Source organism: Leucoraja erinacea, chromosome 1 (genome assembly GCF_028641065.1).
Source record: "Leucoraja erinacea ecotype New England chromosome 1, Leri_hhj_1, whole genome shotgun sequence".
Lineage (NCBI taxonomy): Eukaryota > Metazoa > Chordata > Chondrichthyes > Rajiformes > Rajidae > Leucoraja > Leucoraja erinaceus.
Genome location: NC_073377.1, coordinates 135,940,976 through 135,966,459, shown reverse-complemented (window position 1 = coordinate 135,966,459; position 25,484 = coordinate 135,940,976). Strand labels below are relative to the sequence as shown.

Below are 25,484 nucleotides of genomic sequence, written 5' to 3'. Positions count from 1 at the left end.
AGCCGATGAGGTGTCAGCCAACGGAATGGCCTCCGGCCACCGCGTGAAGCGGTCCACCATGGTCAAAAGGTGGGTGATGCCCCGGGACGGTGGAAGGGGCCCCACAATGTCCACGTGGAGATGGTCGAACCGCCGGTGAGGTAGACCGAACCCCTGGAGAGGTGCGCGGACATGGTGCTGGATCTTTGCTGTCTGGCACGGGATGCAGGTGCGAGCCCAATGGGCAACTTGCTTGCGCAGACCGTGCCACATGAAGCGAGCTGCCACCAGTGCCGTTGTCGCCCGGATTGATGGGTGAGCCAGCCCGTGGATGACCTCGAACTCTCTCCGGCGCCAGGTGGCAGGGACGATGGGGCGCGGCTGACCGGACGACACATCGCACAGGATTGTCATACCCCCAGGACCGAGAGGGACATCCTCAAGACGGAGTCCGGAGATGGCAGTCCGGTAGGTGGGCACCTCGTCGTCCGTGAGCTGTGCCGCCGCCAGAGCAGAATAGTCCAATCCGGGCGCCACCTCGAACACGGCATTTATAGCAGGGCGGGACAATGCGTCGGCCACCCGGTTCTCTTTCCCCTTGACGTAGCGGATGGCTGTGGTGTACTCGGAGATGTAAGCCAACTGCCGCTGCTGACGTGCGGACCAGGGGTCGGAAACCTTCTGCAGGGCGAAAGTGAGCGGCTTATGGTCGGTGTAGGCGGTGAACGGGCGGCCCTCCAGGAAGTAACGAAAATGGCGCACAGCCAGGTACAGAGCCAGGAGCTCACGATCGAACGCACTGTACTTGGTCTGCGCGCGGTTGAGGTGCCGACTGAAGAAGGCCAGAGGCCGCCAAACTCCGCCCGTCAGCTGCTCCAGCACAGCACCAACTGCCGACTCCGAGGCATCCACAGTGAGAGCAGTCGGGGCATCTTCCCGCGGGTGCACCAGCAGTACGGCCCGAGCAAGGGCCTCCTTCGCGCCGTCGAAAGCTGCCTCCGCCTCGTGGGTCCACTCAACGCTCTTCTGCTGCCCACCCGCCAGAAGTTGATACAGGGGCCGCATGATGTGGGCCGCGGATGGCACGAAACGATGGTAGAATGCCACCATGCCGACAAATTCATGCAGGCCGCGCACCGTGTGTGGGCGGGGAAACCGACGGACTGCGTCAACCCTGTCAGGTAGGGGAACTGCGCCTAGCGCAGTCACGCGGTGGCCGAGAAAGTCAATTTCGTTGACCCCAAAACGGCACTTGTCCAGGTTGATGGCCAAACCATGCTCGCTGAGCCGCTGACAGAGCTGTCGAAGGTGAGCGCAGTGTTCCTGCTGCGAGCGGCTGGCCACCAGGATGTCGTCCAGGTACACGAACACGAATTCGAGGTCCCGACAAACCCCGTCCATGAGGCGCTGAAAGGCCTGTGCAGCGTTCTTGAGGCCGAACGGCATCCGAGTAAACTCGTAAAGCCCGAATGGCGTGATGATAGCCGTCTTGGGTACGTCATCCGGGTGAACCGGGATCTGGTTATAACCCCGCACCAGATCCACTTTAGAAAAAAATGTGGCCCCAGCCAAATGGGCCGTGAAGTCCTGGATGTGGGGTACGGGGTATCGATCCGCTGTTGTTGCAGCGTTCAGTCGTCGGTAATCCCCACAAGGTCGCCAGCCCCCGCTTGACTTAGGGACCATGTGGAGTGGGAACGCCCAAGGGCTGCTCGAAGGGCGGACGATCCCCAAGGCCTCCATCGTGCGGAATTCCCGCCGTGCCAGACGCAGTTTATCTGGTGGCAGTCGTCGTGCTCGTGCATGGAGGGGTGGGCCGGTAGTCGGGATATAATGTACAACTCCGTGGCTGGGGGTTGCTGAATGAAACTGCGGAGTGAGAATGTCCGGGAACGCAGCCAAGATTCGTGCGTATCGGGAGTCCACGGACGCCAGTGGCCGCCCCACCGATTGACCCAAGCGCAATGTGATCGGCTCCATTGTAGTGGCGTTGACCAAACGCTGACGCCCGACGTCCACCATGAGGGAATGCGTCCGGAGAAAATCGGCCCCGAGCAATGGTTGGGAGACGTCGGCAACGGTAAAGTTCCATGAAAAATGGCAGGAGCCGAGCACGATGGGAACCATGCGCAGTCCATATGTGCGGATGGGGCTGCCGTTCGCCGCGGTGAGGACGGGCCCCCGCTTACCGGAACGAATGTCGGCCAGCGAAGGGGGCAGGACGCTGAGCTCCGCTCCTGTATCCACAAGGAAGCGGGTCCCGGAGCGCCGATCCCAAGCGAAAAGGCGGTGAATTTGGCCGGCCACCGCGGGGACTATTGGCAGCCGGCCCAGGCGTTTCCCGGGAACGTGCATGGCTGGCGGCATTGTCGTGCTGCAGCACCCCAGCGCTGATGGAAATAGCACCAGCTCCTTGTGTTCGTGCTATTTTGAGCTTGCCTGCCCCTGCTGGTGGTGCCTGCAGCTTGCTGGCGCTGGACTGCAGGTGCAGTACCCCTCACTGCCGCTGGGGGTAATCGAACGGGCCGTCGGGCTGGAGCTGTCACTCCTTCCACAGCTCCCCCGCCCCACCGGAGGAAATCGGGAGCTGCTGGGCTGACGTCATCGGTGTGCCTGCTGACGGCCAGCGCGTTGACGTCATCCCGGCGCGTCGACCTCAGCGCGACCTCGTCTCTGCTGACGCCCAGCGCGCTGACGTCATCAGGGCGCGCCATCCACATGGCGTCGGCGCGCCTCCCGAGGGCCCGAAGATCAGCAAACGAGGCGTCGGTGAGTTGCAATCGAATGTAGGCCGGCAGCAGATGCAGGTAAGTATATTCAAACAACAGGCATGGCGTGTGCCCGTCTAATAACGCCACCATTTCCTTTAGGAGGGTAGATGGCCGCCGGTCGCCCAGGCCCCCCATATGCAGGATCCTACCTGCCCGCTCCATCCTACTTAGTCCATAAATTTGGAGCAGGAGCTGTTTCAGGCCGAGGTATTTGTCATTGTCCGGGGGGGCTGCGAAGAAGTCCGATACTTCTTCCACCGCATCCTGGTCGAGGGCTCCCACCAGGTAATAGAAGCGGGTGGCATCGACCGTGATGCCCCGCAGGTTGAACTGGGCCTCCGCCTGCTGGAACCAGATGAGCGGCCGTGTGGTCCAGAAGCTGGGCAGTTTTACGGAGACCGCGTCCAGAGACAGGGTCGGGCTGGCGTGTGAGGAGGTAGGGCTTTGTTCTGTCTCCATCATGATGCCAATGGAGCGTCGGGGGTCACCAATGTAGTGCGTGGGTCTCAGAATGAGGCAAGTAGTCCGCAGTTTGAGAAGCACTATACTTTATTTCCTCCCGGTTCAGGGGAAGACGAAACCAGGGGAAGATGGCACCCAAACCCTGCCTTTTATACCCTCCGGCTAAGGACCGCCTCCGGACTGCACCACTCCTGTGCCGAGGGGTTCGGCAGTATAATGGGACGACCCTTAGGAGCCGCCACAGTATCAACAATAAATATAGGAAAAGATAGCATATTGATGGCAAGTTTCCGAAAATGGCATCAGAATACACAAATACATTTTGTGTAACAGTTGTCGCGTGTACACTAGTGACCTGGTTGGCACAGTAAGTGTACGTATTTCTTATTCCTTTCTATGTTTATGAATACCACATGGAAAAATAAAATTGCAAACACCGTTTCCACTTATTTCCACTTCATTCAGTAGTAGAATACTGCATCCGTCTGAGTGGACACAGCAACGCGCGTTACACATCATACACACAAACGCACTCAAAGGTTTGATGTCCCAGAAAACGAACGTTATATTATTAGTGAAAGCCAATGTGATCTAAACGGTACATTACCTTATGGATTTAAGCTAAATCGATGGCCGATGATTCGTCAGAATGTTTGGTTTGGGCTGATTTTTTAGTAAGTAAAATGTCTCCGTAACGGTCGTTGTGGAGCTTCCCGAAGTTGACACGAAGGAATGAAGTTGGCGACTTGGTCCGTACGACAGGTAAACAAGGGACAGTTTGCTTCCAAATTGAAAATTAGCTCAGTTTCTTAGTTTTGATGACCAATTTATGTCCAAATTTTTTTTTTAATTGATTTTATAAAATCGGAAAATATATCGTAAACGACCGTTGCGTTTATGACACCACGATGTTTTTGATATAATAAATTGGAAAATAAGAAAAAATAATTAACTCGCCCAAAAATCGCTACTATAATATTAGGTTTTGGAAAAGTATTAGAGGTTTGGAGACTCCGTGATTTAACCTACGGAGATACTGACCCTGTTCACGGTTGTTGTGACAATGGACAACAAGCACAACGACCGTTACCGGATCTTTACTGTACTGTATTATCTTTATGTTACTGTATTTTTCTCCTGGTATTGTTGAAGATATTTCCCTAGATCATTATCAAAACGTATATGTATGAGGGGCCATATGAAGTTTATTTATGAATTAAATATTCATGACTTAATGACGCAGCATTATAAATGTCACATTTTTGGTGTCCAAATTGGTGGTAAAATGATGAAAATTTGTCTATCATGAAAAAAGCTTTTGATTTTCGGTCTTGAAGTTATCTAATTTATATCTGTTATTTATAAGGTTTCACATGATAGGTAGATTTTTGTTAAGAACCATATAACCATATAACAATTACAGCACGGAAACAGGCCATCTCGACCCTTCTAGTCCGTGCTGAACACATAATCTCCCCTAGTCCCATATACCTGCGCTCAGACCATAACCCTCCATTCCCTTCCCATCCATATAACTATCCAATTTATTTTTAAATGATAAAAACGAACCTGCCTCCACCACCTTCACCGGAAGCTCATTCCACACAGCTACCACTCTCTGAGTAAAGAAGTTCCCCCTCATGTTACCCCTAAACGTCAGTCCCTTAATTCTCATGTCATGTCCCCTTGTTTGAATCTTCCCTACTCTCAGTGGGAAAAGCTTTTGAACAGTGTATTGGTGTAAAAAACTGAATAATCTTGTTCCTCAAAATCTCTCCAGTATTGTAAAAATATATATATTGTAATCAGCTGGGGTCCCAGCACCGAGCCTTGTGGCACCCTGTGCCTGTGCATATGTTGCACAGACTGATTTAATGAGATGGGTCGGACCGTATGTATATGCTGTTACCTACAGAGGGAGCAATATCAAAAGGGAACAACTGCTGAGCCTGGCTCTGCAGAACCACTGATTTGCAGAAGACCCAACAGACCAAATTTGACCAAGGAAATTTATCTTCACCAACCAGGCTTCTAACATCTTCATCAGCTTCCTATGCTAATGCAGCCATATATTTATTGCATTTAGGTGGTGTGCAACAAAAATAACCTGTTTGTAATTATCTGTAAGAAAATTGTGACCCGAGGTTTGTTAAGGTATAAAATTAAAACCTGGTCCAACTATGGCCAACTCTGAATGGTCCGATTCTGAATCCAGCCAGTGGCCAGTTGCCTAACTTTCTTTCATGACTGTCAATGTTAGAATCTCAAACGTGCTATTGATTCCAAATTGGTAGCGCTATCGAGTGGTGGCGCCATCGAGTGTGGCAGCCTCGCCAGCAGCTGTCTGTCCTTTCATTCTTTTTGTTATTTTTAGTCAGTCTAAAAGTTTGTTTTTGGAGGTATTTTAGTCTTGTATATGTGGGGGGGGAGGGGGAAACTGTTTTTCTCAGTCACTACCTGGTCGAGGATGCGTCTTTCATCCGAGCCACATGGATGGAGTCAGTGCACTCTTTAATCAATTTTCCACTTACATTTCCGGGACTATGTCTTTGATCATATTTGATTCTCCGAAAACATTTCTCATTTCAAATCTCAAACTTCAAAACCTGTACCCAGGCACTTCAACACTGAGTAAAGATCTTCTGACACCCACAATTTAGCAAAGACATAAGGAACTGCAAATGCTGGAATCTTGAGCAAAACATAAAGTGTTAGAGTAAATCAGCGGGTCAGGCAGCTTCCGTGGAGGGAAATGGACAGTCTGAAGAAGGAGAAACGTCGCCTGTCCATTCCCTCCACAGATACTGCCTGACCCTCTGAGATACTCCGGCATTTGTTTTGCCCACCATTCAGCAATATGTTCTCTCATGTTTTCAGTCCCAGCTTTATCTGGTCACTCATGCATATTTCTTCAATTCCCCTCTGATTTACCAACTACTTCCCTGCAAGCAAGAATTGGGTGGTTACAATAAAACACTGGCAGGTTCGAAGCTTGGGGAACTGGTCAGTACGGAGATTTTAAAAGGCTAGAATTGGTTGTGGAAGATCTTAATTAAAGTTGCAACAGACCTGCAGCGGCATTTGCCAGCCAGATCAGACGAGGGATCATTATTCTAATAATAACCATAGCCTTGCAAATTTGTCTTTGGCAATATATTATCCAATTCCCTCTGGAAGGCCACAGTGGAACCTGCCTCCATCATATTCGCAGGCAGTACGTTCCAGATTCAGCCACACGTTGTGTAATAATATTTTCTTCATCTCACTCTTAATTTTCTTCCCTTTCATTTTACACCTGTCATCTCTAGTCCACAACCCTCCACCGATATGAGCAGCCTCCCCTATCCATTCGCTGTAGACCTTTCCTCATTTAATACACTTCTATTATATTCCTGCCGCTGTCTCTTCCCTCAAGTAAAGGTCCCAGCCTCTCGAAATATCCAGGTAACTGCAGTCCCTCATCCCAGGAAACATCCTCGTAAATCTTTTCTGAACCCTCTTTGATGGCTTCACATTGTTCCCAAAGTAAGCCGACCAGAACTGAACACAATGCTCCAGTTGAGGCTGGAGCACTGTTTTATAAAGGTTCAGCATGAATTCCGTGCTTTCGCATTCCATGCCTCTATTGAGAATGCAGATTTATCTATGCACTAGCAATTGCTTTCTCAAACTGCACATTCAATTCCAATCACTTCAACACCTTTCTCACCAGGTCTCAGCATCCATTTTAGAACGGCATCCTTTACTCTGCATTGTCTTTCCTCATTCTTTTTACCAATTTGGATCACCTCACATTGCTGGGCGTTAAACCTCATCTACCACATGTTTGCCCATTTTATAGAACAGTACAGCATAGTAACAGGCCCTTCAGCCCATAATGTCTGTGACAATCACAATCCCACTTTAAACTACAAATATAAATTAATTCTATGTATATCTGAATTCCATAGGCCAGAATACTCGGTATACTCCTGTAAGTTGAACACTTTAAAAGTTTAAAAATAGTTTTCCATACATCTCAGATACAAGGATGGATTAATTTTCAAAGAAGGATAGTACAAGCAATTGGAAAAAGCTAGGGTTGTCATTTTCTACTCCAGTCCTACAAAAGACAAAAATTGCATATCTGCTACCAGTGTGCGGCCGAGCGCAAATTGGAGGATCAGCAACTCATATTTTACTTGGGCAGCTTACACCATAGCGGTATGAATATTGACTTCTCTAACTTCAAGTAACCCTTGCTTTCCCTCTCTCTCCATCATTCCCCCTTCCTAGTTCTCCGACCAGTCTGACTGTCCCCCTGATTATATTTTAAAAATGGCGGCGCACACAGTTGCAGCGGCTCGATGTCCTCCCGGTCAGTGCTTCGTGTTTTTTGTGTATGTGTACGTGTTGTTTTGTGTTTTGTGTACTTACTGTCGGGCGAACAACGCCTACGGCCGGCAGGACCTTCTTAGGATCGGAGCCGGTCGCGAACGGGAGGTTACCGCCGAGTTTGTCCGCTCATATGAGATCCCGGCGGACATAGCAAGGAGCCCCGACTCTCCGTGGATCACCATCCCCGCGGGGAGGAGGCGAAGACGGCGCAGAGACAGAAGGCAAAAGCGAGGCTGCAGGGCCGGCGCGCTAGCGAGGCTACGGAGGCAGCCACTGAAACCACCGCTGCCCAGCCTGTTCCTAACGAACGCCAGATCCCTCGCTAACAAGATGGATGAACTGAGGCTACAGACTGCAGCTAACAACGTCGTGAAGGACAGCAGTATCCTGTTGATCACGGAGACCTGGCTTCATTCTTTCATTCCGGACTCTGCTATCGAGCTAGCAGGCTACACAGCACAGCGTCATGATAGGACAAGAGACTCTGGTAAGAGCAGAGGTGGAGGGCTCTGTGTGTACGTGAACAACACCTGGTGTACAAACACAGTGATTGTGGACAGTCAATGCTCCCCGAACCTGGAGTATGTGACTGTTAAATGCAGGCCCATTTACCTCCCTAGAGAGTTTACTGTTGTCATGATAACTGCTGTGTACATACCACCGGATGCTAATGCTAACTCGGCTATCGGTCATTTGTATGGTAGCATTAGCAGCCAACAGAGCATATATCCTGACGGTGTTCACATCATAGCAGGGGACTTTAACCACGCGGACTTGAAGAAAATGCTGCCCAAATTCTACCAGCATGTTAAATGTGCTACAAGGGGAGCTAACACACTGGACAAGGTCTACTCCAACATCAAGCTGGGCTACAGGGCTAGACCACTACCACACCTGGGCCAGTCTGACCATATGTCCCTGCTCTTAATTCCTGCATATGCCCCCCTCAGGAAAACCGCTCCTACTATTACAAAGACCATCACAACCTGGCCTGATGGTGCTTCTCAGCAGCTGCAGGACTGTTTCGACAGGACCAACTGGGAGGTGTTTGAACACCGGGACCTGGAGGTGTTCACAGACAGTGTACTGGGTTACATTAAAAACTGCATGGACACGGTCACAGTGGACAAACGCATCCGGGTCTACCCCAACCAGAAGCCCTGGATGACCCGGGAGGTCCAGCGGCTGTTGAAAGAGAGGAACACCGCTTTTAGGTCTGGCGACAGGGCTTTATACAGCACGGCCCGAGCTAACCTGAAGAGAGGCATCAGAGAGGCAAAATCAAACTACAGGAGGAAGATAGAGGACCACCTGGACAGTAATAACAGCAGGCAGGTGTGGCAGGGCGTCCAGTATCTCACCAACTATAAGACCAACCTTGGAGCTGTTGAAGGTGACGCCTCGCTGGCAGAGGAGCTGAACCACTTCTTTGCTCGCTTTGAAGTGGAGCCACCCGAGACAGCCACATCACAGCACATGGTCCACAGCAGCCTAACCCTCAAGATAGAGGAGCATGAGGTGAGGCGCACTCTGCGGGCCATCAATCCAAGGAAGGCTACTGGACCTGACGGCGTCTCTGGACGCGTGTTGAAGGACTGCGCAGACCAGCTGGCTGGAGTCTTTACAAGGATTTTTAACCAGTCTCTGGCCCAGTCCACTGTCCCACCCTGTCTGAAGTCCTCCACCATAGTCCCCTTGCCCAAAAAAAACAACATCTCCAGCCTCAACGACTACCGGCCAGTCGCACTCACACCAGTGGTGATGAAGTGTTTTGAAAAACTGGTCCGGGGTCATATCACATCACTTCTGCCCCGAAGCTTTGACCCCCACCAGTTTGCGTACAGAGCAAATAGATCTACAGAGGACGCTGTAGCCACAGCTCTCCATGCTGCACTGTCTCACCTGGAGCAGCGGGGGAGCTACGTGCGGATGCACTTTGTGGACTACAGCTCTGCTTTTAATACCATCCTTCCCCACAAACTGGTGGACAAACTGGGGGACTTGGGACTTCCACACTCCACCTGTACGTGGATAAATAGCTTCCTGTCGGGTCGCAGCCAGAGAGTCAGAGTGGTGGGCCATCATACATCCACGGCCCTCAGCCTCAGTACCGGCTCTCCACAGGGCTGCGTACTGAGCCCCCTGCTCTACACCATCTACACACATGACTGCACCCCCGCCCACCACAGCAACACCATTGTCAAATTTGCGGATGACACTACGGTGGTGGGACTCATCTCCGGGGGGGACGAGTACGCCTACCAGGATGAGGTGGAGCAGCTGACAGTGTGGTGTGAAGAAAATAACCTGCTCCTCAACACCTTAAAGACAAAGGAAGTAATAATAGATTTCAGGAAGAATAAAACGGACATGGTACCATTGACTATCAGAGGGGACTGTGTAGAGAGGGTGGCGGATTTCCGCTTCCTGGGAATCCATATTGAGGAGGACCTGACGTGGAGCGTGAACACCACTGCGCTGCTGAAAAAGGTCCAGCAGAGACTGCACTTCCTGAGGGTGCTCAGGAAGAATAACATCACTCAGAGACTGCTGCTGTCCTTTTATCGGTGCTCCATTGAGAGCATACTAACATACTGTGTATGCGTGTGGTACACCAGCTGCACAGCGGCTCAGAGGAAAGCACTCCAGAGGGCCATTGACAACGCCCAGAGGATTGTCGGCTGCCCTCTCCTTACCTTGGAGGACTTACACAGTTCCCGCTGCACCAAAAAATCCCAGAATATCATAAAGGACATTTCCCACCCCGGACACTCCCTGTTTGAACTGTTGCCGTCAGGCAGACGGTACAGATCTACAAGGACAAGGACAAATAGACTAAAAAACAGTTTTTACCCCACTGCTATAAAAGCACTAAATGTAGCCGCCAAGGAACGCAGGGGCGATACAGACTAAGGGACTGTGGTACACTGTGAAATCGACAGAAGGATGGAGGGTTGGGTGTGTATGCGTGCTTTGTTCGTGATATTTATTTAGTTGTTTATCTTTTAATATTTTACCTTGTATGTATCGTTAGCTTTTAGAAATGTTTGAATGCTGCACTGACTGGCTGACATTTTTAAATTTCGTTGTACATGGTTCATGTTACAATGACAATAAAGAAACTATTCTATTCTATTCTATTCTATTCTATTCTATTACCTCTGTATCCTTTGTTGTCAACTTCTCCAAGCTAACAATGATCTATTCTACATTTTCCTTGAACTCCATACACTTTGATGTCTCGTTTCCACACCTTACACTTCCTTATCTCTGTGTTTCCCTTTCTTTCTCATGACTCTCACTCTGAAGAAGGGTGTCGACCCAAAACATTACCCATTCCTTCTATCCAGATATGCTGCCTGTCCCGCTGAGTTACTCCAGCATTTTGTGTCTATCTTCTGGAATATCTCAGTAGGTAAGGCTGGAGAACATGACCGGTATTGTCCTGGCCTGGTTATGTACTAAATAGGTTAAAGGCAAACTGCCCCTTCCACCCGCCTCCCACCCCTACCCACACAAAAAAAAGGTTAGTGAACAACTATGAAGTGATCAAGCCTTAACTTGCATGCCGTGAACATGGTCAATCACCAGAAAAACAATCAGCATAATAGGAAAACACATAACACGCCCTAATACAGTAGACAGTCAAGATAATTATCATCAATCACAGCAGGATCTTGAGCAACTGGGCAGGAGGGCTGAGGAATGGCTCTTGGGATTTAATTCAGGTATTCAGGCTGCATTTGGAGCATTGGATTCAGTTTGGGTCACCCTACTACCAGAAGGGTGTTATTAAACTGGAAAGTGCTCAGAGAAGATTTGCGAGGATGTTTCCAGGACTCAAGGGCCTGAGCTGCAGGGAAAGGTTGGGCAGATTAGAATTGTATTCAGGAGGCTGAGTGGTGATCTTATAGCAGCGTAAAAAATCATGAGAGGAATAGATAGGATGAACGCACAGGGTATGTAAACCAGGGTGGGAGAATCAAGAATAAGAGGGTATAGGTTTATGATGAGAGGGCCAAGATTTAATAGAATCTGATGGGTAACTTTTTCACTCAGAGTGGAACGAGCAGCAGGAGGAGGAAACTGAGACAGGTAGTATAATAACGTTTAAAAGAAGATTGGCCAGGGAGATGGATTGGAAAGGTTTGTACGGATACGAGCCAAACACTGGAAAATGGAACTAGCTTAGATGGGGTATCTTGGTCGGCATGGACGAGTTGGGCTGAAGGGCCTGAAGTGTGAGGTGTTGCATTTTTAGAAGTTAAACCAGGGCAGGACCTTCGTAGTTTTGTCCCAGGGAGTGCTGAGATCAATGGGATTTATTAGTACAGGAAGATTGTTCCCTGAAAGTGCCATCATAGATAGGTAGGATGTTGTAGGATTTAGGCACAGTGGCCTTCATTGGTCAGGGGACTGAGTATTGTGACATTATGTAACAGTTGTAGGTAACATTGGTGAAGCCATTTTTGGAGTATTATGTTCAGTTTTGGTCACCCTGCTATAGGAATGATGCCATTAAGCTGAAATGGGTGCAGAGAAGATTTACAAGGATGTAGCCAGAATTCGAGGGCCTGAGCCATGGAGAGAGATTGGACAGGTTAATCCAAGTTAATCTTTGGAGCACAGGAGGCCGAAAGGTGTTTTTATAACCCAGACCATCACCAACCACCCTTCTATTGACTCTAGCCAAGCCAATTAACCTACAAACCTGTTCATCATTGGAATCTAGGAGGAAACCAAAGATCTCGGAGAAAACTCACCCTGTCACGGGAAGATCGGACAAACTCTGTAGTCAGGATCAAACCCGGAGGGCTGCAAGCGCTGCAAGGCAGCAGTTCTACCGCTGCGCCACCGTGCTGCAAGGGTATGTCCTTTTACTCTGAGGCTATGGCCTCTGGTCCAAGACTCTACCACGAGTTGAAACATCCTCTCTACATTCACTCTATCCAGGTCTTTCACTGTTTGTTATGTTTCAATGAGGTTCCCCTCATCCTTCTAAACTCCAGCGAGTGGAGGCCCATAGCCTTCAAACACTCATCATATGTTAACCCAATTATTCCTAGGATCATTCTCGTGAACTACCTCCAGATCTTCTCCAATGTCAGCACATACTTCCTCAGATATGGGGCCCAAAACTGCTCACAATACTCCAAATGCGTTCTGACCTGTGCCTTAAAAAGCCTCAGCATTACATCCATGTTTTTGTACTGTTGCCATCTTGAAATAATTGCATTTACCTTCCTTGCATTCAACTTGCAAATTAACTGTACTCCCAAGTCCCTTTGCACCTCTGATTTCTGGATTCTCTCCCCATTTAGAAAATAGTCTACGCCTTTTTTCCTACTCCCAAAAGGCATGACTCCACACTTTGCCATGCTGTATTCCATCTGCCACTTCTCAGACTCTCCCAACCAATTCAAGTCCTTCTCCAGTTCCTGGTTTCTCTACACCACCTGCCCCTCCACCCATCCTCGTATCATTTGCAAACTTGGCCACAAATCCTTCAATCCCCTCATCCAAATAATTTATATACACCGTGATTAGCGGCCCCAGAACCGACCCCTGCGGAACATCGCTAGTCACTGGCAGCCAAGCAGAAAAAGCCCTCTTTATTGTCACATTCTGCCAGCCATCCAACCTGCTATCCATGCTAGTATCTACCCTCTGATACCATGGGCTCTCATCTTCTTTAGCAGCATCACATGCGGCACCTTATCAAAGGCCTTCTGAAAATCCAGGTAAACCACATCCACTGACAGAAGGGTCTCGACCCGAAACATCACCAATTCCTTTTCTCCAGAGATGCTGTCTGACCCGTGGAGTTATTCCAGCACTCTGTGTCCACATCCACTGACTCTCCTTTGTCTGTCCTGTTTTGCGCTTCCTCAAAGAATTCCAACAGGCTTGTCAGGCAAGATCTCCCTTTCACAAAATCATGTTGACTTTGGCCTATTTTATTTTGTGTGTCTAAGCACTCAGAAATCTCGTCTTTTGTAATGGACTCTAAAATAGTCCCAACCACTGAAGTCAGGCTAACCGACCTATAGATTCCATTCTTCTGTCTCGCTCCCTTCTTGAGCAGCGGAGTAATATTTGCAATATTCCAATCGTCTAGAACCACCCCTAACTAGTGATTCTTGAAATATCAATATCAATGCCTCCTCTTATCCACCTTCAGACCTTTCAGCTTCCCAAGCACCTTCTCCCTAATACATACCTGTATATCTTTGGAGTGTGGGAGGAAACCGAAGATATCGGAGAAAACCCATGCGGGCATGAGGAGAAGGTAAAAACTCCGAAAAGACAGCACCCATAGTCGGGATCTAACCCGGGTCTCCGGTGCTGCAAGTGCTGTAAGGCAGCAACTCTACCGCTGGGTCACCATGCTGCCCTACTGATTACCCACTGCAGTACTCTGTCCCTACTGATTGTAGTAATGGGGAGAAACCTGGTAGAGGTGGGGACAGGAAAATGTCTGGCGAGTGAGGGGAAAGGAAGTGAAAATGGTTAGCAACTGGGAGATCCAGCAAGCCTAGACAGATTGAGCACGTATTCGACAAAACGGTCAACTAGACTGTGCTTGGTCTTGTCCCCAATGCAGTAGATGAGGTTGGAGGAGATGCACGTGAGACAGAGGTTCACGTGAGACAGACGTTTTATCCTTCTCTTCCCTCTGCCCCACCTGGATGCACACCCATTTCTCTTTTCTCCTTCCTCCTCACTCCTTCCACCTATATTCCTCCTCCTCGATTCACATTTCACACCTCTTCTATCCTTTTCTCTTAACCTCTCACTCTTTGTCTTTTCATCTCTGGCCTCTGTCCAACCATCTGCCAATCACAAACCCCTCTCCCCATATCCACCTATCACTTGCAAGACTGTCCAACCACCCCCCCCCCCCCCCATCTGCAATTAGACTAAATAAGGGTCCCAACCCAAAATGTTGCCTATCCATGTTGAAAAACCTACCCTTTTTACCCTGTAGTAGCCCCAGAATTCCCTACCCTTATATAATCTCTGGAAAATGATTTCACTTACAGAAGCTCACCTTAAGACAACCTGAAAGTCTATCAGATAGGAACGGAATTGTTTTATTATACCTCAATAATAGTTAAACATTGCTACAGCCTTCAAAAGATAGCTAAAACCAATGCTGAGTTTATTGCAGAATATAATTTTAGCGGCATCAGACACAACATGAGGAAAAAAACTAAAGTTGCATAATCTCATTTAACCTCATTACATTTAACCTCATTACAGCTCTTTTCACGGGAACAATTGACTCAGGAACAGCTTCTTCCCCTCTGTTATCAGGCTTCTGAACAGTCCTTCCATAAGCTAGGGTACTGTCCAATTCACCTCCACCCCATTGCGGACATTGGACTTTGTCTCTGAAACTGACGAACTGAAACAAACCTGAGAACTATATTCTGCTCTCTATATCTTTCCCTTTGCACTGTCTATTGTGCTTAAGTATTGTATTTATGTATAGTATTATCTGATTTGATTGCATAGTAAGCAAAACATATTTTCATTACACCTTGGAACATGTGACAATAGTAAACTTAAAGTAACATTTATCCCTTGAAAATATTGAATTGCATAGGCAAATTTCTTTTTATAAATATTAACATGTGGCAAGTTAATATTCTAGTCAAAAAACAAAAATTCCCAATGCTGAAAATCTTGACTAAAAACAGAAATGAGAGAAAATCCGGCAGATGTAGCAAAACAAACAGTGTTAACGTTTCAGAATGCTAACCTTTCATCAAAACTCGAAAACAAGTTTGCTTTGAGTTAGAGAGAAGAAAGGGTGGAGAGAATAGTGCAAATGGCTGCGCAAGGATAGAGGCCAAGGTTGGCCCAGTGACACCAACTCTGATGGTGCTGTCTAAGGGAGAGAGGATTGCATGTTCATCACAGCTGAGTGGAGACCCAAGGAACCCGCAGATGCTGAAATCTTGTGCAAAGCACAAAGTGCTGGTGGAACTCAGCAGGTCCCCATTTAAGTCTTCCAAGAAACTAATGTAGATGACATATCTAGTGAGAAGAGCCAGTAAGAAAATAGTTTTTTGGTGGTGATAATTGGGAGCTAAGTTTGTATGGATGGGTTTCCACAAAGAATGAATTCACTCCTATGTCCTCTGGTTCTCGGTTCTCCCACCCTGGATAAAAGACACAGCACATTCACCTTATCTACCCCCCTCATGATCTTATACACTTCTATAAGATCACCCCTTAGCCTCCTGTGCTCTAAGAAATGAACTGAACGCAATACTCCAAATGCAGCCTCACCAACTTCTTGTACAACAATAACATAACATCCAAACTTCTACATTCAGCACCCTGAAGGTCAATGTACCAAAGGCTTTCTCGACCACCCTATCTAACTGTGATGCCACATTCATGAAACCATGAAACTATCCACCAGCACTCCTAGATCCCTCTGCTCCAGAACACTCCCCAGACCCCTGTCATTGACTGGTCCTGTCCTAGTTTAACTTCCCAAAATGCAACACCTCGCACTTATCTGCATTAAACTCTATTAACCATTCCCCACTTTAGTGTCTTCCGCAAACTTGCAAATCATTCTTTGTACATTTTCATCTAAATCTTTGATGTAAACCACAAACAGCAATGGGTCCAGCACTGATCCCTGAGGCACACCAATAACCACAGGCCTCCAGGCTGAAAAACAACCTTCCCATGCTTCTGCTTCCTTCCATGAAACCAATTCTCTATCCAGTCGACTATCTCTCCCTGGATCTCATGGGATTTAACCTTCCAGAGCAGCCTACCTTGCAGAACCTTATCAAATTAATTTGCTTTTAATTCTTACTTCTCAGATGGCAGAAATCAACTTCTAGCATCTGTAGGTTTTCTATGCAACCCCAAGTCCAAACAGGCAACAGATTAATATTTTAGTGAACCATATTATGTATGCAGATGATCTTGTGGTCTTTAGTCCATCTAGCGCTGGTCTCCAGCAGCTCCTTACTATATGTTCTGTGTATGGTGTGGAACATGACATTAAATATAATGCTAGTAAGAGTGCTGTTATGATCTGTAGAAACAAAGAGGATAAATGTCTAAAATTTCCTGATTTTAAATTGTCTGACAATAATCTTAGTGTCTGTAATAAGGTAAAATATCTAGGGCATATTATTACAGAACAAATGACAGATGATGAGGATATTTATAGGCAACGACGCATGCTGTATGTACAGGCGAATATTCTCTTGCGTAAGTTTGGTGCGTGTGCAGATGTGGTGAAGATGTCGCTATTTAGAGCATACTGCACACCACTCTACACTGCGCACCTGTGGTTGAACTATGGAAAGACAAGTTTGCAGAGACTAAAGGTGGCATATAACGATGCCATGAGAACACCGCTAAGGAAACCTAGATGGTGTAGTGCCAGTAATATGTTTGTGGCTGCAGGAGTCAGTACTTTAGAAGCTATCCTAAGAAATCACATGTATAAATTCATTTGCAGGATAAATTACTCTAAAAATGTAATTATTGTGGCCTTGTCAAACATAAGGGTTAGCACTACACGCTACAAATTCCAGCTGTGGAGACACTGGTATCGTTGTCTCGTTGTAGGACATTGATCATTCTTTTAATCTGGATTTTTAACATGTATTATGTTTTTAAAAATATATAATTTATGATGCTTTTATGTGATATACTAAGATTTTATATGTACTTTATGATTTTTTTTTAATATGCAATGCATTTTTTTTAATGTAATGTTGCCCCTTGTCTGGACCTCGAGTCCGTAATAAAGTTTATTAGTATTATTATTATTATTAATAAACTTTCATCACAATAATGTAGTTGTAAAGTTCAGCAATTTATATAATTTGCTGATTATTTAATGACATGCTAATGATATAATATTTAGCAATTTAAATACAGTGTACAGGGAGAGAAGCATTTCAGGTCAATAACTTTAGATCAGAACGGGAAAATGCCAAATCTAACAAAGCAAAGAAAATGCAAGAATAAAATGGAATGTTGATGAGGATTGGAGAGATCAAACTGTAAAAACAATGGGTGTCAATGCAATAAATAGAGTAACAGAGGGCACATTCTGAGATGAAACAAATGGATTTGTGAAATTGTTTTCTGAAATTAGGAACCTTCCTTGTACCTGAAAAAGTCAGAAGAGGATTAGGAAGATCAGCTAATTTCAAAGGTGATTAAAACCTCAGGATTATTTGTGCAGATGAAGCAAACATCCAGTCTTTTTTTATATCCCTGCACATTATTACTACACTCCCCCTGACCCCACAAAACTCAGCAATTTAAAAATACTTAACTCCTCAATTTTCCAATTCTGATGAAAGATCATTGACTTGAACTATGATTTGTAGAGAGATTGTAGACTCCATAGATGTAACCAGTAGTTTTTGTTTGAACTGATTTTGGAACAAAATTGCAAGATGGAAATAGGATGACCTGGTGATCGAAATTTCAACTTAGGACCAAAAGGACCAACATTATTTACCGACTGTTTCTTGCTTCACAGTAGAATAATTCAGAATGAGTGATTCTTTCATTTCTTAATAAGGCTTTGCATCTGTAATAAGGTATGACATTTCAAAAATGAAATTATTTTTGTATGGACAGATCTAGTAACTTGTGTGTGAACATTGTTTTGAATCCTAAGAGAAATTGTTAAAACTGGATGCCTCTTGACATCATCATACCATTTCTCATAATGGATACCGTGAGCCAATGAGCAGCAGCTATTACTGTTTTCCTTTCAACTTTACATAATTCAGTAAAGACAGTGTTGAGGTGACCAGGGCCAATAAGCCAATAATGTAGAAATATTGTCCCTACATACCCTGTCTTTCACACACCTAGAGCTATTAATTAGTTACCAGTTAATTGCTTAAAAGCCTCAAAAGGTCACTATCGTTGAGCAAATATGATTTGTGGAAAGTGTACTGCAGATAAAGGTTTTTACAGCTATCACTGGCCAATAGTGAATCAAGGAGCAGAGGACATAAGTTTAAGGTGAAGGGCAAAAGATTTAATAGGAATATGTGGGATTTTTCACACAAAGGGTGGTAGGTGTATGGAACAAGCTGCCAGAGGAGGTAGTTGAGGCAGGGACTATCGCAACATTTAATAAACAGTTAGACATGTGCATGAATAGGACAGGTTCGGAGGGATATGGATCAAACGTGGGCAGGTGGGACTAGTGCAGATGGGGTATGCTGGGCCGGAGGGCCTGTTTCCACACTGTATCACTCTATGACTCTATCTTTCCCTCTCAAATCCATTCTCCTGCCTTCTCCCCATTACCTCTGACACCCGTATCAATCAAGAATCTATCAATCTCCTCCTGAAAAATGTCCATTGACTTGACCTCCACAGCTGTCTGTGGCAATGAATTCCACAGTTCACCACCCTCTGACAAGAAATTCCTGCTCATCTCCTTCCTAAAGGAATGTCTTTTAATTCTGAGGCTGTGGCCACTGGTCCTAGACTCTCCCACTCGTGGAAACATCCTTTCCAAATCCACTCCATCTAGGTTTTTACCAGGCTGGGACAGACGGCAAGAGCTTCACACCGTGTCCCAAAGCTTGTGTCCTGTCCTGCATCACCCAAGGCAGCAGAGACGTTATAGGAGAGGGCAAGCACAGTAACAAAGTAGCTCACGATGGTTGGGTAACATTCAGGAATGTCTATGCATGTCACATCATGAATATTACTGAAGAACGGTCTTGACCCAAAATATAATGTTCTCCAGAGATGCTGCCTGACCCACTGAGTTACTCCAGCACTTTGTGACTATTTCCCCTTCACCCATCTGCCCAAGCCCACTCTCCATCCTACTTTCCTATGTTCCTTTCCACCCATAAACCTCTCTCTGCCTTTACATTTCACTCCTTTCAAATCTGCTCTACTTATCTACATGCATTTTTCTTCTTCACTTTTTAGTCATAGAATGATGCAGTGTGGAAACAGGCCCTTCAGCCCAACTTGCCCACACCGACCGACCGAGATGTCCCATCTAAACTAGTCCCACTCACACGCGTTTGGCCCATATCCATCTAAATCTCTCCTGTCCATGTACGTGTCCAAATGTCTCTTAAACATTAGGATAGTCCCAGCCTTAACTACCTCCTCTGGCAGCTCGTTACATACACCCAACACCCTTTGTGTGAAAAAGCTACCTCTCAGATTCCTGTTATTTTCTGAAATATTGGTCGTAAATTTGATGCAAAAATGCTCCAAAATACATCTCAGAATTCATCAGAGAGCTTCCAGGGCCCTTAAGCGGGCGCCGGGCCCCGGCATCGAGGGACTTCACACTTTGCGCTCGTGATGTGCGCAGCGCGCACATTATTTCACATTAAGTTTTTTGTAATCCTGTCATGCCACCCCCTTTTTTGAAAAGCTTCGTACGGGCTTGGCGACCGCTTCGCTGAAGATTTGCACTCGGTCCTTCAAGGCCCGTGGATCACATGGGTGCTTTCCGTTTTAATTCCCCTTTCCATACTAACCTTTCTAACCTTACTAACCTTGGCTTCGATTGACTCTGCAAACTGGAAGTGGCTTTACATTTCATTCCTCTTCGTCTTTCCTTATTTCCTCTTGTCAGGCTTTGCCCCACCACACCTCTTTTTTCCAGCTATCACTCCCTTACTCCATCAATCTGCAGGAGGACCTTGACCCTAAATGGCATCTGTCCATTTCCCTCCACAGATGCTGCCTGACATGCAGTCCCTCCAGCACTTTGTTTTTTCCTTCATAATAATTGCCACTGACACGCTAGGCTGAACATCCTGTTTCCGCGTTATCTGATATGACATGTTATATGATATGACATGGCGGTCATGGTGGCGCAGTGGTGGAGTTGCTGCCTTACAGCGAATACAGCACCGGAGACCTGGGTTCGATCATGACTACGGGTGCTGTCTGTACGGAGTTTATACGTTCTCCCCATGATAGGCGTGAATTTTCTCCGAGATCTTCGGTTTCCTCCCACACTCCAAAGTCGTACAGGTTTGTAGGTTAATTGGCTTGGTAAATGTAAAAATTGTCCCTACTGGGTGTAAGATAGTGTAATGCGTGCAGGGATCGCTGGTCGGCGCGGACCCGGTGCGCCGAAGGGCCTGTTTCCACGATGTATCTCTAAACTAAACTAAACTCTTTTGTCCCATCTATTACCTTCAATTTTGTATGACTTGTTCTTTATTCCCTGTATACTTGATTGAACCGATTCTTTAAGGATTATTTTCTGAACTATCTGATAGGTTTGTGCCTTCTTCCGTGAAGACATTCAAACTAATCATTTAATTATTCTACCATTCTCCTGTCTATTAGAGGCCCAGATTTGGTCTTGCTCTCCTCTTCCTTTTATGTTTCTACACTAATATACTAATTCTTTCCTTGATTCATTTATTGAACCTCCTTTGCTGTGCTCTACAATGCTCCCAATCTTCAGGCTAGGGGATTCTGATCAATTTAATTTCCATGAGAAGTTCTGTTAGCCCCTACTTAAGCGTGAATAAAATTATGAGTGGAATAGATTAGGTTAAAGCACGGCGTCTTTATTCTCAGTGAAGGGGAATCAAGAACTGGATGGCATAGATTTAAAGTGAGAGGGGAAAGATTTAACAGGAACCCAAGGGCAACTTTTTTACTCAGTGGGTGGAAGTATATAGAACGAGGTGTAAGGGAGCTAGTTGAGGCAGGTACAATAACAGCATTTAAAAGACATTTGGACAGGTACATGGATAGAAAAGAGTTAAAGGGATATGGGTCAAACAGGGACAAATGTTTAGTTTAGTTTATTGTCAAAACGCTTTTGCTGTGCGCTTAGCCGTCAGCGAAAGACTATATATAAGATCATAAAATTAGGCCATTCGGCCCGCCAAGTCTATTCCACCATTCAATCATGGCTGATCTATATCTCCCTCCTAACCCCATTCTCCTGCCTTCTCCCCATAGCCCCTGACACCTATACTAATCAAGACTCTATCTATCTCTGCCTTAAAAATGTGAATTGACGACCTCCACAACCTTCTGTGGCAAAGAATTCCACAGATTCACCATCCTCTGACTAAAGAAATTCCTCTTCATCTCCCTCCTAAACGTCCTTTAATTCTGAGGTTATTTCCTCTAGTCCTAGACTCTCCCACTAGTGGAAACAACCTCTCCACATTCACTCTATTCGCCTTTCACTATTCCGTAAGTTTCAATGAGGTCCCCCTCATCCTTCTGAACTCCAGCAAGTACAGGCCCAGTGCATCACTTCCAATTTGCACTGGGCCTCACTCTGACAATGGAGGAGGCCCAGGACAGAAAGGTCAGTGAGGGAATGGGAGGGGGAGTTAAAGTGCTGAGCAACCAGGAGAACAAGTAGATTAAGGCGGACTGAGCGGAAGTGTTCAACGAAACGATCGCCGAGTGTGCGCTTGGTCTCACCGATGTACAGAAGTTGACACCAGGAACAGGCAATACAGTAGGCAAGGTTGGAGGAGGTGCAAGTGAACCTCTGGCTCACCAGAAAAGACTGTCGGGGTCAATAGACAATATCCCTTATCCCTTGACAATAGGTGCAGGAGTAGACCATTTGGCCCTTTGAGCCAGCACCGCCATTCAATGTTATCATGGCTGATCATCCACAATCAGTACCCCGTTCCTGCCTTATCCCATATCTCTTGGCACTGCTACCTTAAAGAGCCCTATCTAGCTCTCTCTTGAAAGCATCCAGAGAGCCAGCCTCCACCTGAGGCAGAGAATTCCACAGAATCACAACTGTGTGGAAAAGTTTTTCCTCATCCCCGTTCTAAATGGACGGAGTCGAGTGGGGAGGTAAAGGGACAGGTGTTGCATCTCCTGTTGTTGCAGGGGAAAGTACCTGGGGAGGGTGTGGGAAATGTGGGAAGGGACAAGTTGACCAGGGAGTTGCGAAAGGAACGGTCTCTGCGGAAAGCAGAAAGGGGTGGAGATGGGAAGATGTGGCCAGTAGTGGGAACCCGTTGGAGGTGGCGAAAGTGTTGGAGGATTATATGCTGTATATGTCTGAAGAAGGGTCACAACCTGAAACGGCACCCATTCCTTCTCTCCAGAGATGCTGCCTGTCCTGCTGAGTTACTCCAGCATTTTGTGTCTACCTTCGATTTAAACCAGCATCTGCAGCTCTTTCTTACACATATGCTGTATGTGACGGCTGATGGGGTGGAAGGTGAGGACAAGGACTATATCCTTGTTCCGAATGGGGAGAGGGGGTGGAAGAGCGGAGCTGCGGGATATCGATGAGACCCTAGTGAGAGCCTCATCTATAATGGAAGTGGGGAATCCCGTTTCCTAAAGAATGAGGACATCTCCAATGATCTAGTATAGACGGAGGAATTAGTAGGGGATAAAGCCTTTACAGGAAGCAGGGTGTGAGGAAGTGTAGTCTAGATTGCTGTGGTAGTCATTAGGTTTGTAGTAGATGTCGATCAATAGTCTGTCTCCTGTGTTCAAGGAGGAACTGCAGATGCTGGAAAATCGAAGGTACACAAAAATGCTGGAGAAACTCAGCGAGTGCAGCAGCATCGTTGCCTATTTCCTTCGCTCCATAGATGCTGCTGCACCCGCTGAGTTTCTTCAGCATTTTTGTGTACCTTCGTCTGTCTCCTGTGATGGAGATGGTGAGATCCAGAAACACTGAGCATGCCAGGCAGTAGCTTGACAATCCAGACATTAAGGATGATACCAACTCCAAAATGACCCTGAAGCTCTCTGTCAATCGGCAGCCGTTACATTGCATCATCAATATACATGCACCCGTGGGGTGGGGGGGGAGATGACCAGAATAGGGGATGGAATGGCCAGAGTGTAGGTGAAGGGGGATGGGATGGAAGAGTAGAGAGGAGGGAGGGATGAGGTGGGGATGGAGGGATGAGGTAGCGGGAGTGGGGTGGGTGAGGGAGAGGGGTGGGGGTGGAGGGCTTTGGGCCGGCAGAGAGGGGGGAGAGGAGGGAGGGATGAGGAGGGGGGTGGAGGGGATGAGGTAGCGGCCGCTGGGTGGGGGATGAGGAGGGGGCTGGTTGGGGTGGAGAGCATTGGGTGGGGGAGGGGATGGAGGGATGAGGATGGGGATGGGAGGGGATGGAGGGATGAGGATGGGGGGGGAGGGGAGGGGAGGGAGGGAGGGATGGAGGGGAGACGGATTGAGGGCGCGGGGAGCTGCAGCCCACAAACGTCCAGCTGGGAATTAAATCTAACGGTCATCCGCGCTCACCTGACGATGCGACCGGTCGCACAGTGCGGTGGGAGAGAGTCGCTGCTGCCGCCGCTTGGACAGCGTCGGTTCCCGGTGCCCGGCCGCCGCCGCCAATGCCGCGCGCTCCCGCAGCTGTCAGCCCCGCGCGCTCCCGCTGTCCGCCGCTCCCGCCCCCACGTTCGCTCCCGCAGCTGTCAGCCCGGCGCGCACTCGGGATCAGCGCGCAGGCGCGGGCTGCCGGGCCCGACATGGAGCATGCGCGGGCGGAGGGCGGGAGCAGGTGTACGGCGGCTGGGGAGCAATACGCATGCGCGGGGCAGACGTGCTGTGGCGACGCCACTCGGTGAGGGTGAGAAAACACAGCATGGCATCAGCAGCATGGCAACAACATGGCAACAAACATCACATCTGAATCAGTTTCCATTTGATTACACTCCTTGAGGATGTTCATTTACCTGTTCAATTAATAAAACAACGAAATTGGGGACATTTCTATTCAACCTATCAACCTGGTGGGGGGGGGGGTAGAAATAGTCAGTGAGGTAAACAAACAAACAATCAATAACTGCCGTCGCGACATCAACCGCCTCAATTTCTCCACTCGCCTGTCTCACTCCAATTTCTCACCACATGAACGTTCTGCCATCGACTCACTCCACAACGACCCAGATCAAACCCGCTGACAAGGGAGGTGCCGTGGTAGTCTGGCGCGCCGATCTCTACAAAGCTGAGGCCACGCGCCAACTCTCAGACACCTCCTCCTACTTACCCCTGGACCATGACCCCACTGACGAGCACCAGGCCACCATCTCCAGCACCATCACCGACTTCATCCACTCCAATGCCCTACCCGACCGAGCCTCCAACCTCATCGTTCCCCAGCTCCGCACAGCCAGATTTTACCTTCTCCCTAAAATCCACAAACCTGACTGTCCCGGAAGACCCATTGTCTCTGCCTGTTCGTGCCCCACCTAACTCATTTCCAAATACCTTGACTCCATCCTATCACCCTTGGTTAAATCTCCCCCCCTATGTTCAAGACACCTCAGACACTCTCCGTCGTCTCCGCGCATTCCATTCTCTAGGCCCTCACCCCCTCATCTTCACCATGGACGTCCAGTCACTCTACACCTCCATCCCCCACCACGATGGTCTCAAAGCCCTCCGGTTCTTCCTCGACCAGAGAAGCAACCTATACCCAGCCACTGACACTCTCCTCCGCCTAGCTGGTCCTTACCCACAATAACTTCACGTTCGACTCCTCCCATTTCCTCCAAATACAAGGCGTAGCTATGGGCACACGCATGGGCCCCAGCTATGCCTGCCTATTTGTCGGTTACGTTGAGCAATTCTTGTTCAATACATACCAGGGCCCCATCCCCGACTTCTACCTCCGCTACATCGACGACTGCTTTGGTGCCACCTCCTGCACCCGCACACAACTGACTGACTTCATCCACTTCACCACTAACTTCCATCCGGCACTCAAATACACCTGGACCATTTCCGACACTTCCCTACCATTCCTTGACCTCACTATCTCCATTGCAGGTGATACACTTCTGACCGACATACACTATAAACCCACTGACTCCCATGGCTATCTGGACTACACTTCTTCCCACCCTGCTTCCTGTAAGGACTCCATCCCC

General features: G+C 47.6%; 1 protein-coding gene across 2 annotated transcripts in view; it reads right to left on the bottom strand.

Moving 5' to 3' along the window:
* Positions 1-24,007, bottom strand: part of LOC129702216 (sodium/hydrogen exchanger 9B2-like) — a 135,146-nt gene extending 111,139 nt beyond the window's left edge. The window contains exon 1 of one of the 2 annotated variants that reach the window (XM_055643878.1): positions 23,851-24,007. The gene's annotated coding sequence lies outside the window, so the exon portion shown is untranslated. The remainder of the gene's footprint in view (positions 1-23,850) is intronic. The other variant, XM_055643871.1, reaches the window with a different exon arrangement.
* Between the last annotated feature and the right edge of the window lie 1,477 nt (positions 24,008-25,484).